The sequence below is a fragment of the Triturus cristatus genome, chromosome 2_2 (genome assembly GCF_964204655.1).
Source record: "Triturus cristatus chromosome 2_2, aTriCri1.1, whole genome shotgun sequence".
NCBI classification, from domain to species: Eukaryota; Metazoa; Chordata; class Amphibia; order Caudata; family Salamandridae; genus Triturus; species Triturus cristatus.
In genome coordinates this window covers 1,017,170,240-1,017,184,639 of record NC_140582.1, presented here as the reverse complement: position 1 = coordinate 1,017,184,639, position 14,400 = coordinate 1,017,170,240, and the positions used below count along the sequence as shown (strand labels likewise).

At 43.7% G+C, this 14,400-nt stretch overlaps 1 protein-coding gene across 5 annotated transcripts in view; it reads right to left on the bottom strand.

The window, feature by feature from the left end:
* The window catches only part of SORCS2 (sortilin related VPS10 domain containing receptor 2), a 2,262,720-nt gene that overhangs the window by 244,019 nt on the left and 2,004,301 nt on the right, over nucleotides 1–14,400 (bottom strand). The gene's annotated exons all lie outside the window — the stretch shown is intronic.

The following is a 14,400-nucleotide window of genomic DNA, read 5'->3' as shown; positions in this document are numbered from 1 at the left end:
ACTAGAAAACCAGAGCGGCATCACCATCGTTACGAAGTAGTTTATTTTGGTTCACAAAATCACATACACACGAATATATGCACACAATACAAGTATTAGGAGAAAAGGCATACTATCATTAAGCATTTCATGTAAAGCCTGACTAGAATTCAATAAAAATGCAATAAAAATCCATGCATAAAGATATAAATGTGTAATAAAAAATTGCTATACTGCCCAATGATGCACTGCTGGGAATACCTTCACTTACACAAGAAATTAAACAATCTGGAGGTAATGTTACAGAAGGGTAAAATCATTTTCAAGAGTAAATTCATATTTTGTGAATAGTAAAACTGTGTTCAAACTCACAAATGAAAGTTTTTGTAAAGCGAATTCTAACTTAGGTATTCCGATACCTTTATGTATAGGGCACCCAAGTACTATAAGAGAGTCGAGCTGTGTAACGCTTGAGTCAGCATTGTATTCTTTACCGCTGAAAAAAATACACTTTCTCACCGAAGGTCAATCTATCATTGAAAGACAGGAATACAGAAACCTAAAGTAATCATTCCTACTGCGTGCTCTGACACAGTAGTAATGATTTGCAGGACTACAAAATACAATTAAGTGACTTAATTTACTTTATTGTAATCTGAGGGCCTGGGTCTTTGATGGGATGGGAGTCTGCGTGGCTAAGAAGTGCTGAGCCCCTCAGTAAGCTTGAAAACCCTGCGAGGCAAATGTCAGTCTGCTGTAGACGGGTAACAGAGTGCACGGGGAGTCTATTATGAGTCTACGTGTGCGTGTCATCCTACAATGCCGGAGGGCTTTGTGCGATGCTGACTTTGTGTCTGTTTACTGGAGGCCACGCTTTTCTTCCCGCCCTTAGCACAGTGTTTGCGTGGCTGAAAGCGTCAGGCCTTTGGGATTTAAAGATGCCAGAGTCTGCCACAGTGCCGCCAGCACCCCTCCTTCTTCATCCCCATCTCTGCGTGATGTCTCCAGGGTTGCCACCTTTCCAAGAGAAAAATGCCGGCCAGTTGCTGTTGTTTTAAGAGTCTACAAAGGCCTGGACATGATACTTCAGGGGGCTTTAAATACAATCGAAAATCAAATCAAGCTTTACTTTTCTGCATTTGTTTACTTCAATTATTAATCCGAGGTCTTTAACTCAGCATAGAACACTGTCCTCTATTTATATTTGCTGCTTGAATTATGTACAAATAAGCAGTCGCGGCCAGAACAGGTAAGAGCGGTGGGTGGTGGGGCGGGGCGTGGTGGGGGGAGTCCACAGACGACATTTAGGTAAAATTAAATAAAACCACTTACTTTGTACTCGCTGCCTCACCGACTCGGCGATAGGGCGAGCGCAAACTAAGTGGTTTTATATATTTTTTTATTTAATTTTATGTATCCTGTCGTCTGTCGACTTCTCCCTCCACCCCACCCCACTCACCGCTCTTACCAATGCCGACCGTCACTGCAGATAAGAGCTAAAAAATACTGGCTTTAAGTAGTTTTGCTTATTTTTGTACCGACCAGGGCATCGAAATAACTGTGCTGCCGCTAAAAATATGACCAGATGGCAACCCTAGCTGTCTGGGATGCAGAGCACGTGACCCATTCAGAACCAGCTCAGAGAAAGCTCCTGTTGTCTATGTTCACTGCATGCACTGTTAATACAGTGTCTTTGCAACCCCCGGATTCAAACATTCCAAACGTATAGATATTAGGTCCAGGCCATGGCAACAGCATCATGGCCTATAATCTCTCACTAATCCATGAAGGAAACGCACACCAGTTCAATTGAGGACTGTGATGCAGAAAGACTCTCTCCCTACGACTTAAAGCTCACAAGTTGATAAACAGAGGAAAGAGGAATCCTGGACCAGTTTCATACCTCCCAATGTGGGGTGCACCTAGACCAACGAGTCGCACAAGCAAAGTTCAAACAAATAATGTCTTTCAAGCTATTCTTTTTCAGATGCCAGATTCTTTGAAATTGACCTCCTGTTTATTTTCTTTGGCTGTCCTAACAAGTAATGCTTCTACAGGGGCTACCACTGCATTCAGCTCCGAGATTTCTGATGTCGTTTTATATGTCACGCGATCTTTATGTTTTAGATTGTGTGGTCGTTATTTGCATCTCACAAGTGCCACGTACTAAATGACTCATTAAAAAGGTGGTGTAGATTGTTTTACTCTCTTGCTCGATTAGGATAGCCTTGTTTAAGTTGTGGCTCGAGCATACATGAAACACTGTATCAGCAGCAGGGTCCTTGAGTGCAATACGTCACTAATCTTCTGCTATGGAAGGGTTCATGTTTAAAAAGACAGCAGTTAATTGTAGATTATATGCTATTTTCAAGAACATCCAGATTTTCAACATAGGGTGACAAGGACAGAATGTGGCTGCACCAAATGTGACAAATATGATTTATCAAACACAACCATGGAAATATATTCTCAGCATATTGCCTGTAATAAATGGGATTATTGATTTGGGAGGGGGGAACCTGCCAACTAAATGAACATACTTTGATTATGTTAAAACACAGTTCTGAGAGAATCTCTGCTCAGCCCCTGGTAGCTATGGCCCAAGCAGCAGGCATAGCTCAGAGAAGTGCATGCTAAATTCAAGCCGTAATAAACATTTAAAAGTAAAGGACACAGCATTATTGGACTTTGCCCTTTCCGGAGAGACATACCCAAACGTGTTTGCATTCACCCTTCTGTTTTCTAAATCTGTTTTGTCCGTTTTTAGAGCTCTGCACAGTTCACCGCTGCTAATCAGTGTTAAAGTGCTTGTGCTCTTTCCTTAAAACATGGTGGAATTAGCTTACACCCAATTGGCCTATTTGATTTACTTGTAAGTGCATAGTAAAGTGTTATTACATGTGCCCAGGGCCTGTAAAATAAATGCTATCAGTGGGCCTGCAGCACTGATTGTGCCACCCAAATAGGTAGCCTTTAAACATGTCTCAGGCCTGCCATTGCAACCTGTGTGTACAGTTTTACAGTTTTAAACTGACAGTTCGACCTGGCAAGGTAAGCCTCTTGCCAGGCCCAACCTTTCAATACATAATACACCCATAGGGTAGGTACTAAACCGCCCATACATCAGGGTGCAATGTATTTAAAAAGTAGGACATGTACTTCTAAGTTTTACGTGAGCTGGTGGTGAAAAACTCCTAAATTTGTTTTTCACTACTACAAGGCCTGCCTCTCCCATAGGATAAGCAGGTAGGTATGCCAACAACTGATTTGTTTATGTAAATCATTTGAATTATTTTTACTTTTTTACTTAAAACAAGCTTTTATGATATGCTTGCAAATTAATTTCTTTTGGAATAATTATCTGTGCATAAACAGCTCATTTAGTTTCATTTTTTTTAAAAATAGGAAAACGTCAGTATATGTCAAATATGGAAAGAGTTTACCAAAGAGTAATATATCAAAAACACGGTTGTATAGTAAAAAAAATGTTATCATAATTAAAAAATATTCAGGGGTACTAGATTATTAAACACACAATGTAACAGGAAGTTGCATACATGAATTGTTGTTTTTTGTACTTCTCAGTAACAATTGTGTACACTTTTTTCAAAGTAGAGATGAGGCAGACCCACAAATAAAACAAATGAATATTGCCTATATTGACATTATACAGAAAATAAGTGTGATTGTCGACGTTTTGGTCGATGGGCTGTTGTCTATTCGACCATCTTCTGGACTGTAGGAGTTTGCAATGGCTGACCCTCAAAAATCTATTCAAATAGAGATTATATTTTTTGTCTGGAAAATCAGGTATTTGTTGAATCACAAATCCTGTTTGAAGGATTGAAACCAGGTCTGAATAATATCATAGCAGTTTTACTACAAAATCTGTGATCGCCCACGTTGTCGGCGCTTGTTAGTATTCTTATAGATAAATAATGCTCATAGCAATTGATGCACAATGGAAAGAAATCTGAATAGTATTGTGGCAATGCACTTCAAGGTCTATGCTCACTCGTCAAAGTCTACGCTCGCTTGTAAAAGTCAGCGTCTGCCCTCTTTAATGATAAAGTAGATTTTTTAATCACAATTCTGAAAAATGCAGCTTTTAGATTGTTGGCATTTTCTTCTCCTAACCATTTGGAGTTTGTCTTGCTCACACATGGGAAGGGCAAGCATGCGGTGACAGCACTAGATAGCTCCCTGAGACCTAGTCCTGGCTCTGTACTGACAAAGCTTCCGACGTACTGGGATTCCGAATTGTCAGTTGTCATAAGTGATAAGCAGTGGTTGCAGTGTATAGAGTACCCTAAAACTGTATCTGCCAATGCTAGATTGAAATACACGCAGTTCAATTATTTACACCATACTTACTTAACGCTGTACAGGTTGTCCCGCATGTAACATGTTTGTCCTCACTGCTTAAGGACGGACGCAAAGTTCCTACATATGGTTTGGACATGCCCTTGCCTTGGGGCCTACTGGGACGAGGTCCGGCGACTTTGGGGGAAGCAACGGATATTATAATCCCCGTACTAGGTCTACATTTCCTACTTGGCATCACCAAGCGTACGGCTGCGACAAAAAACCTTAATAAATTCCTAGATTTAGCTTTGGCGTTAGCAAAGTGTAGAATAGCAATGTCATGGAAATCAAGTGGAGCTCATAGCACGTGCACATGGTTTCTGGATCTTCGCAAGGCATTGGTGGTGGAGCACATGACAAATGCTAGGGGCACCTCGAGACCACCCGCAGGCCAAACCCATGCAATGGCAGGATTATTTATCTTTCGTGGAAGACAAATTGAATACATCTAGCGCCTCATTAGCCTGATTGGGCATCATCTGCTAGGCATTTTCTGCTAGGCACATATATGAACATGCCACCACATAACAGCGTGCGAGTCATGATGGCCACCACACCAGGCAGGTCCAAGCCTGCCCAAGCAAGATTTCCGTCTCTTGCAAACACGCGACAACGCGATATATAAGTTACATCCTCCTCTCTCTTTCTCCTGCTCTCTCCTATCTCTCCCACCCTTCCTTCCCTCTTTCCTCCTCGCCACTCCCGCTGCACCCCCCTTCTCTTAAGGGGTCCACATGTAAACAGCCACCCTGGCCCCTAGACGACCTGAATTGCATAATGTATATGGGTTAATTGAGATTGGAGTTTGTATTTGTGTTTATGAATCGCTTGGTGTGGAATTACGAAAATGGGAAAAGAGAGTCAATTTCTTTATTTTTTGTTTGCAAAGTGGCTTACATGTATAGACATGAACAATTGTTGGACAGGGTTTTCTTTGTCTTTTTTCTTTCTGTCACCAATATGAAATGCAGCCTGGTTCCCCACCAGGCATCAAGAGTGTCAGAGTCACTGTACTGTTTTGTTTGATAATTCTGGCAGATTGTATTATGCACACATTGTGAAAAACCAATAAAGATGATTTTGAAAAAAAAAACATTTAGTGCCAGCGGCCTGATCCTGGGTCACGTGACTAGGTGCAGCTGGCAGTTCATCTTTGTATATTGCTCCCAGACAGTGAGACAAAGGGAAGATAGGTGCTGGCAGGATGGGCCACTCTGAGTTAACGAGGAGGAAGAGATGTCACGTACCTCACTTGCACATAACAAAGGCTCTGCCAGACAAGCTGGGGCCAGGACAGGAAGGAAAAGGATGCCTGCCAACTCAGGGGTGTGAAAACCTGTAGAAGCTTCCTCTACTTCAAAGTGGGCACCAGGTAAAGATATTGGGCCTCAGACCAGACCCCCAACTCTTCAGATCACAACAGGCCCAGCGCCCCACAGCTTCTTGCAGCTCTGACACAGGACCACACATTGCCTTGGGGGCTCAGCCAGCCAGACCCAGAATGATGATTCTCGATGCCGACAACCGAATGAGATCGATGTAGCGCGCTACATCCCAATGCATTTCCTCGCAAGCCTCAGTAGCTCTACCAGCACCGCAGCGCACCTTGACCTCAGCACCGACGAATTGCTATGCAATTCTTCACAAGCCCTATTGGATTCCTCAACAACGATGCAGAACCTATGCATCGCAGACTCCCATCAATAGTCACTGACTTCACTGCAATGCATCTTGGTGCAGAACTTCACATCGCAAACCCAGCATTGACGGCTTTTTGATGCTGGCCAGTGCAACCCAACGCAAAGACTTTGCATCACTCCACAACCTGGATTTAAGGAACTCCTGTTCAGCCGGTCTGACTTGGTCCCTGTAGCTGGTCCACACTCCATCATGGTCAGCCTGAACGTATGACTTTGACCTGGTCTGGCGCTACCAGATAACCAGAGTTGGCGCTTTGTTCTTTTTGATGCTATAGTTACTGAAATCTTTAACAGTGCATATTTCCAGTTCTCCTGATTGGATTTTTGTCATTTTGGTGCCAAATTATTTTTTCAATTGTACTTTTTTTTCTAAATTCATGCGGGATGTTTCTTGTATGATTATTTAACTATTTTTTACTATTCATAGTACTGCATAAATACTTTACACATTGCATGTAAATTAAGCCTGACTGCTCTTTGACAAGCTACCAAAAGGTTGAGCACAGGTTTTGATGTTTGCCTGTGACTTCACCCTGACAAGGTCTGTGGTTGCTCCTTGAACAGGAGATTCATCCCCAGCAACCCAATTTCAAACAACACCCTTTTAGAAAGAAATTATTTCAAAAGCAAGAAAAACACATTCCAAGTTTGTGATATAGACCCATCTTTCCACAACACATCACATACAACATAAGACACTGCAGCCTATGTATCTGTTACTTTCTGGGGGTTTGAAGTATTAGTTTTCTACATTGGTCTTTCATTACTTCACAAAATAGCATACATGGGTCAAGGATAGGTCAACAGATGGACATTTTACAACAGAAGTTGGATTTTACTTCCACTCCTGTCTTCCCAGAAGGGGTAGTTGGCCCATTCTTAATCTCAGTATCCATCTCCTGGTTTCCCTGGGATGAATATTTGACAAGTAGATCCACGCGGCACATACATATCTGTTTGTGTCCTAGTACATTTGTCCTCCTTCTTTTCTAGGTAGTCCTGCACAGAATATCATACTCTTCTTTTTTCCATTTATGCTCAGACTTAACTAAATGATGTGTATGCTAGCATACCAAGGGCAGCTGGGTTGTTCCACCTTTTAACTGTATAACGAAGGGCGCCTGCCAGTAAGTGAACACCATTTTTAAATATTTGGGTCCAATGCTGATCAACCCCGGGTACAACCTCAAGGCAAACCCCGGGTACCTTGTGCAGATCCCATCCACCATTTCCAGATACACATATGGGTTTGATTAAATACGGAGTACACCTTCCTTGCATAGCCCTTCACTGATACACAATAACAGGTTATTTTCAGCTTCTAAGTTTCCCTTTGCACTACCAAATAGGAATATCTCGCTCCTATTTCTAGCTGGTGATGGTCGAGCCTCCTGGCAAAATCTGGCTTGCAGCATCTTCTTCGGGACACCATTTTTGTTTTGTTTTCACTGTATTGATTTATAAATAGTTATTTTTACCGTATCAGGCAAACACGCCCAAGGCACAATGCAGTCTGATAGAAGTGACATCGAAGAGAATTGTACCCTCTACATAGTATGGGCCAGTGCATAATTTGAGCCTGTGGTTTTCGGTGCACGGCACCGGGAACTAATTGTCAACAGCCGCGCTTGTGACAGTCTGCCACAAGGTGGCGCTGTCTAGCTAATTTAGAGATAACCACAACAACAGTCACTTTCTTAATTCAATATATATTAAAAATTACTGTTACCTGCCGCCCAAGCCATTATTATTGCTTTGGGAGTCTGGAATAGTTGGAATTGTCACAAGTGTAGGAGGGTGATGGTTAGTAGTTCTGTTGTTGTTATATTTGGCAGCATGGCAGAGGCACTGTGTGGTGCAAGCTGCAACGGCCTCCTGACGAGTGCCCTGGCACTTAAGTCTTTTACAAATTAAACACTGGTATTGACTTTGGTTATCCTCGTGGTCACGTTTTGGGCGGAAAACTCCGTGCATAGTCAAAGCTTCCAAAACTTGTGGGAACATTAGCAATGTAAACAGAGAAACACAGGAGCGCCTATATGCAGCCTTGTCTAAGCCCACTTGGAGTCAATATCGAATAGACAGAGCTCCGTTTTTCCCTCGTCGATATTATGGACCATGGCATACTATGAAATTAGGGGGCATATTTACAAGGGCTTTATCTCCGCTTTTTTGGCTTACAAAGCCAAAAAAGCGGAGATAAAACCAGCGCCCTATTTACAAGAGGGTGCTAACATGCATAATCGCATGTTAGCACCCTTTTTCCCAACGCCTCCCTTTGCATCTCCAATGAGATGCAAAGTGGGCGTTACTGGGCTACCCCGGATGGACTACCTTGCAAATATCGCTGATGTTTACATCGCGATATTTACAAGGCAGCCCACATGATTTTAGCAGACGTTAGATTTTGGCGAAAACGGCCGTTTTCCCTAAAATCTAGCATCTGCTAAAATCCTGATTTAGCCATCCCTAACATAGGGTGTGGATTATGCTGATACGACCACAGGGTCGTATCAGCAAGGTTATCGCCCTTTTGCAGGGAACATCGCTGGAAAACCAGCGATGTTCCCTGCAAAACGGCGATAACCTCGCTATCTCTGGAAGTTTATCGCTCTGGAGAAACGCGTTGTTAATAACGCGCTACCAGGTCGATAAATTCCAGAGATAGCCTGCGATAATATTATTATCGCTAAGCACGGCCAGCGATAATTATCGCTGGCCGTTGATAATATGCCCCTAGATTATTATTCGGTATAGTACTATGGTTACTCCCCATGATGCCAACCTTTTCCATAGAATAGCCCTGCCTATTGAAACTAATGCTGTTGTGAGAATAAAGTACATAGGCAACATAAATGGAACTCCTCACTTTTCGGACAAGAGTTTTAACAACAAGCGTCCATTGGTGGTTGAGATATCTCACTAAAACCAGTTAAGAGTTAGGCACTGCCAAGTTGCAATTTAGTTAGTATTTCCAGACAAAACGGACCTGAAAGTTCGATATATTTATTAGCCAAGACCCTGTAATCAACTCTTGGCGCAGAAACCTACACTGCCGCAACCTTTTTACGGCTGTATATACCTCTTGTACATATACGTAATGATCCACCATTTTATATTTTCAACCTTTACAATTATTTATAGTTGTATTTGTTCATCTCAAACCATCTGTAACGTCCATGTAACAAATTATTTCGCTTGTAATGCGCTCTAGCACCTTCGGGTCATGTCCGCGCTATATAAATATGCATTCCCAAGGTTGATCTAACAATCTCCCACTTTTCCGCTAGAGGGCGATCACACACAATCTTCGGCGCTGTCCATTTCTGCTTGGCGCGTGCGGCCATATGGCGAGAAGGACAATATTAGCTTTCGGTAATAGTACTCTGAAAGCAGGTTGCGATAAAAGAAAAACTAGAGCATATGTGCAACCCTACGCGTTGCGACACGGCGCAGACACTTCATTAACAGGGCGCTGAAGTATGATTGGACGAGCCGCCGCGCTCTAATTGTGAGATTTCTCATAAACCTATTGAACCTGGATTCGCAGCTCAATTAAGCCCACTGTAATTGCCATTGTCACAGCATCTCAACTCTCGAGCGCTTAACGTGGCTTCCATCAAGTGATGTTAATCTGAGGATAAAGTGCGCATTAGCTGCGTGTCAGTTTTTCAATTTCTTGACAGGAAATCAAAATCTAGCCCCTCTCTCGCAGATCAAACGCGCTAATATGACAAGGCGAGGAGTTCAAACCAGAGGTATTTGCACACAATTTCCCTGTCGTTCATTTGTTCTGACAAGAAACAACCCGCCCCTTTAACAAACAAACGACAAACAGTTGCCATGAAATACTACTACTAACAATTAAATTAATATTACATAATGACAATAACAATACTCATGACGTACGCCTAACTGTGTCGCTTAAGTGAGGTACGGCTGTACATTGTAAACCACTCACTGAACTAAATCCTTCAAGCCAGAGTTTTGTGTTTAAGGGCACGTGTGTATCTCGCTGGGCCACTCAGCCTTTCATGCTTGTGAAGCTGATACAAAGTTACGTTCGGTAAAAGTAACGCCAATTTTCCCATCTATTGGGAGATGCCATATTACTATAGAGGGGTGATTCACTGCAACCAACCCTAGGCGCTATAAACCACACACTTAACTTAAACAAAACTGGTCATAAACTGTTCTTCAAGTCTTTGCAATCCTACTCGCAATTCACTATAATTATTTTCCATACGTATTTTTGGGAATTTTCATAAAAATGCACCATATTTCATGTAAGTACATGCAAATGTGTGTGTTTATGCTCAATTCTCAATGCACTTTGTTACCTTTAGATGCAGGCCCCCGATAGTGTTGGATAGATAGTGCCTTTCTGTCTCAACTCCCCCCTTACACAGTTTGTATATCCTATCCGGCCTGGGTTTCTGGTTTCTGGACATCTTTTACTTTCAGTCAGGGCCGGACTGGGAACCGAAACCGGCCCTGGAAAACTGCAGAGAGAGGGCGGTGGCGCCGAGCGGTTTGCTAGGGCCTGTTTCGGAAGCTTTTGTTACAGGCGGCCGAAATTGCCAGCCCCCCGGTAACAAAAACGCCCTCCAGTGGCCCAAAACCTGCCTCCACCCTGGCGGCCCACCAGGGAACTGCCGGGTGCCCGTTACAGCCAGTCCAGCCCTGCTTTCAGCCTAAAGTTACCCTCCTGGCAGTGGGACAGAGTTTACCAACCACCACCATCTCTTGCAGATGAGAACACAAAAGATCCCAGAAGCTCCCTGTTACAATCAATGATGTAGTCTCATAGGTTACAAAAGGAGTAGGCTTATTAGGCTCAGATAAGGTTACAAGTAAATCGGGTAAAGCCCCACCAGGAGCAGCGCCCTGCGTCTCAGCCCTTCTCACTCCAAATGTCCACTCATCCAAGCACAAACACTCCACATTTCAACCATCCAATGACCTCGCTCAGTGGCTGCGCAGCAGGGACTTGGAACGCCGGGGAGCATGCAAGACAAGTCACAACACTGCCTTTCTTGTGTGAAGCCACCCATCCTCTCCCTAATCATCAGCTTCAAGGACAACATCTGGATTCACCAAGAAGCCAACAAAAGAAAACTCAACCTCAAAATCTCCTCAGTTGACGGCGGTGACTCAACCACTGCCTCCAGCTGCTCCGTAATTGGACGTCAGGCATCCTACCTTAAACTCGGCCTCACAAAGACAGAATCCCTACTGTTCTCAGGGAGTGCCAAATAACCTCTGATTCATCCATGACTAGCTGTCCTGAACCATGCCAGCTTCACCCGCAGTTGACAGCAAATTAAAAACCCCGTGGAATCACTCTGAATAAAGGCTTTTCATTCATGCAACACAACGAAAGCCGAGTCAGCATGGTCCCAAAAGTGAAACCCTTCCCGCCAGAAACCGACTTCAGATCACCTGCGGAAGCCTTTATCTCCTCCCACGCGGATGCCCCCTGGAAAATACACAACTACAGCTGAAAGACGGCACGTCACCGATCATCTCATCAATGTTTAAAGTTATTCGAACACATTAAGCTAGCACTGCAGGAGCGTCACGGGCCCCTCTCCAAGCAGACGCCATCTTGAGAACCAGCTGTATCACATACAAGGCCATCAGTAGGAAAAAAACAACATCCCTGGCAAAAACCACAGCCGTCTCACGTGGATTATGCCACACAAGGAGCCAAGACATCACCAGCCTGCAAATGAGGAACTGCAAGGAAGAAATACCAGACAAGTCGTTTCAATCCATGCAACCAGGATCTGGAACAACATCCCGATCCACACCACAACCGCCCCACTCCTACAATTCAGTAAGAAACTGAGGCATTTGGGTTTTGGAACATAACCAGCTACTGTAAAAGTGTGGAGTTTTGATAAGTTTGAGGTAAAGTTTAGTTTGTCATATAACACAAGCTGTGTTTCTAAGAGACTGCTCACGGGTGCTTCTTTGGTGCCAGCACTGCGGCATAAACATGTGAGAAGCATTTAGAGGATGTTTTTTTATATGGTTCTGTAGTTTCTGAAGGCAGAGAACTCTAGATGTTGGGTAGTCGAAGGTTTATGGTTAAATACCTTTTATCCGCAGTGTCAGCCGCCACAAATAACAGGTGGTGGGCCGGGTGGAAGGAACGTGGGAGGGGTCGTGGAGTGGGGTCTCGTGCAGGGGAAGGGTTAGTAATAATATATAAAATAAATAAAAGAACTTACCTGAAGCCGCCGGCCGCCTCCCGCATCTCGTCGCTCCTGCTGTCCTCTTCCTGGTGCCATCATCCCCTGGGACAGACTCCCATCCAATCCCCGTGCTGCAGAGTAGCGCAAGGATTGGCCTGAGCAGGCCGCAAAGATGCCCCGCTTAGGTTATGGAGTCTGTGGGGTTTCTCCAGCCCGGCTGCTGAATGCCGAGCAGAAGAAACCTAAGTGCACATGTGTGTTTTGGTTGGCCGGCCAAACATATATGCACACTTAAGGAGAGCACATTGCACTCCTCCTCCCCATGCCCCGCCCCTCCCTGCACAAGCTGGCTCAGAGCCGGCAAATGAAAAATTAAGCGATGCTAGAACATCGTTTTATTTTTTATTTGCTGGCTCTGAGCCAGGCAGTGGGGCGACGCCATTGCGAAGGCGTCGCCACTGTTTATCTGAAGTATTTCAGGGTGATAAGTAGATTCAGAAAACCTAAACCAAATCCATACATGCACAGTAAAACAGCTTTGTTTGAATGTTTATTTTTATCACTAGCAGAAAAAGATCCATAAACAACTTATTGTGAGCATCAGATAAAAATATTTTGTTTTCCAATTTGTCTTCTAATGTGACGTAAGTCTTGCACTAATCCTTCAAGAGGCATTAATGTTGCTGGGGTTTTTCTTTGCCCTAGCAAAAGAAAAACATGTCATCTGTGTGAGGAAGTGGATTATTAGTTAGGGTGGATGGCGGTCCTCCACAAGTAATAAAGTCCCAACCTTGTTAGGCTCAGTGAAGTGTTTCATTAATTTAAAACTGAGCTCAACCCATTGTAGCCATGACACAAAGCAGGCATTTTAATAAAAATCCCACTTCAATTTCTAAAAATAAAGAAACATTCAATAAACGAAATTACATCAAAATGAAGAAGATACATTTATAAACATTTAGGATACAAAGTGCCATGAAAGAGAAAAGAACAATTGTGCACTTTCAGGTGACTGTGATGGAGAGTGGGTCGGATACTCCGAGCTGGTTCGTCTCGGTCAAAGATTTTACCTTCTCAATTAGTCTGAAATGAAAGACAAAATCCTCTAGTGGTGCAAGGTTGCAAAGCTGCATTTGTCAATATCCTCTCGAAGCAGCATAGCCACTGGCTGTGGTCCTGGTGAAGCTTCTGGTTTTGGTGGGGAAGAACTCAGAGAAAGAGGAATTCACATCCTTGCTTTGGGTGGATACTTTTTGCGCCTTCACCTGGTCAAGATTTCTACCTTCGCACGTAATCATTTTTATGGACAAAGTCTTATTGAAGTTGGACACATTTTTAGCGAGGTCCCAACAACGCTCTAAGGACTTCAAAGTCCATACATTTTCTAAGTTTCAACTGTTCAGAATTTGTAGGAGACCTCCAACTGGACACAGCCAAGAGTTCAAAACCTCGGAGACAGCAGTTAGGGGTCAGGACCTAGTCCAGTAGAGGCCACTAGAAAGGTCTAGCCATGTCCAGTGGTAACTATTCAATTGATCTTTGGCAGAAAAATGCCTCTTGCAGTTTGTGATGTCCCTGTAGCCACACAGGAGGTCTGTCAATTGACCATTGGAGTCCTCTTCTTTGACCTGGGTACAAGTGGGAGCAAGGCCAGGTCTTCAGGTCTAGTTACGGGTCTAAAACTGCAGGTCTAGAAAGTGTTCTGAGAAGTCAGGGGTGAGGTTCGTTTATGCACAATTCAGTAGCTAGTGGGAGGGGCTAACTGCTGCACACTCCCTAACGTTTGGGGAACAATTACTTGTGGGCAACCCTATCCACTTTTTATAGCACATCCTGTTTGCCGTACTGCAAACAAATCCAGAGTTTAGTATATATTCTAAGGGAAATTCAAAATGACACAGGCCTTCTGATCCTGAAAGGAGCCAGTGGCCCGCCAGGAGTGTGTTTTAGGGAAATGAGCAGTCCACGACTCCTTAAATAAACCAAACTGGCTCAGGGGCCAACTCCCACTGTTTATGTGCCCTGCCAGCTACACAGGGCCTAAATAACAAAGACCTTCCCTTCCTCAGCACCCCCCTTTTACTTAACTGTGAATGGGCAGGCCTTACCATTGCTCTTTTGAAGTAAATTATAATACTTAACGAGCCCTGCTACTC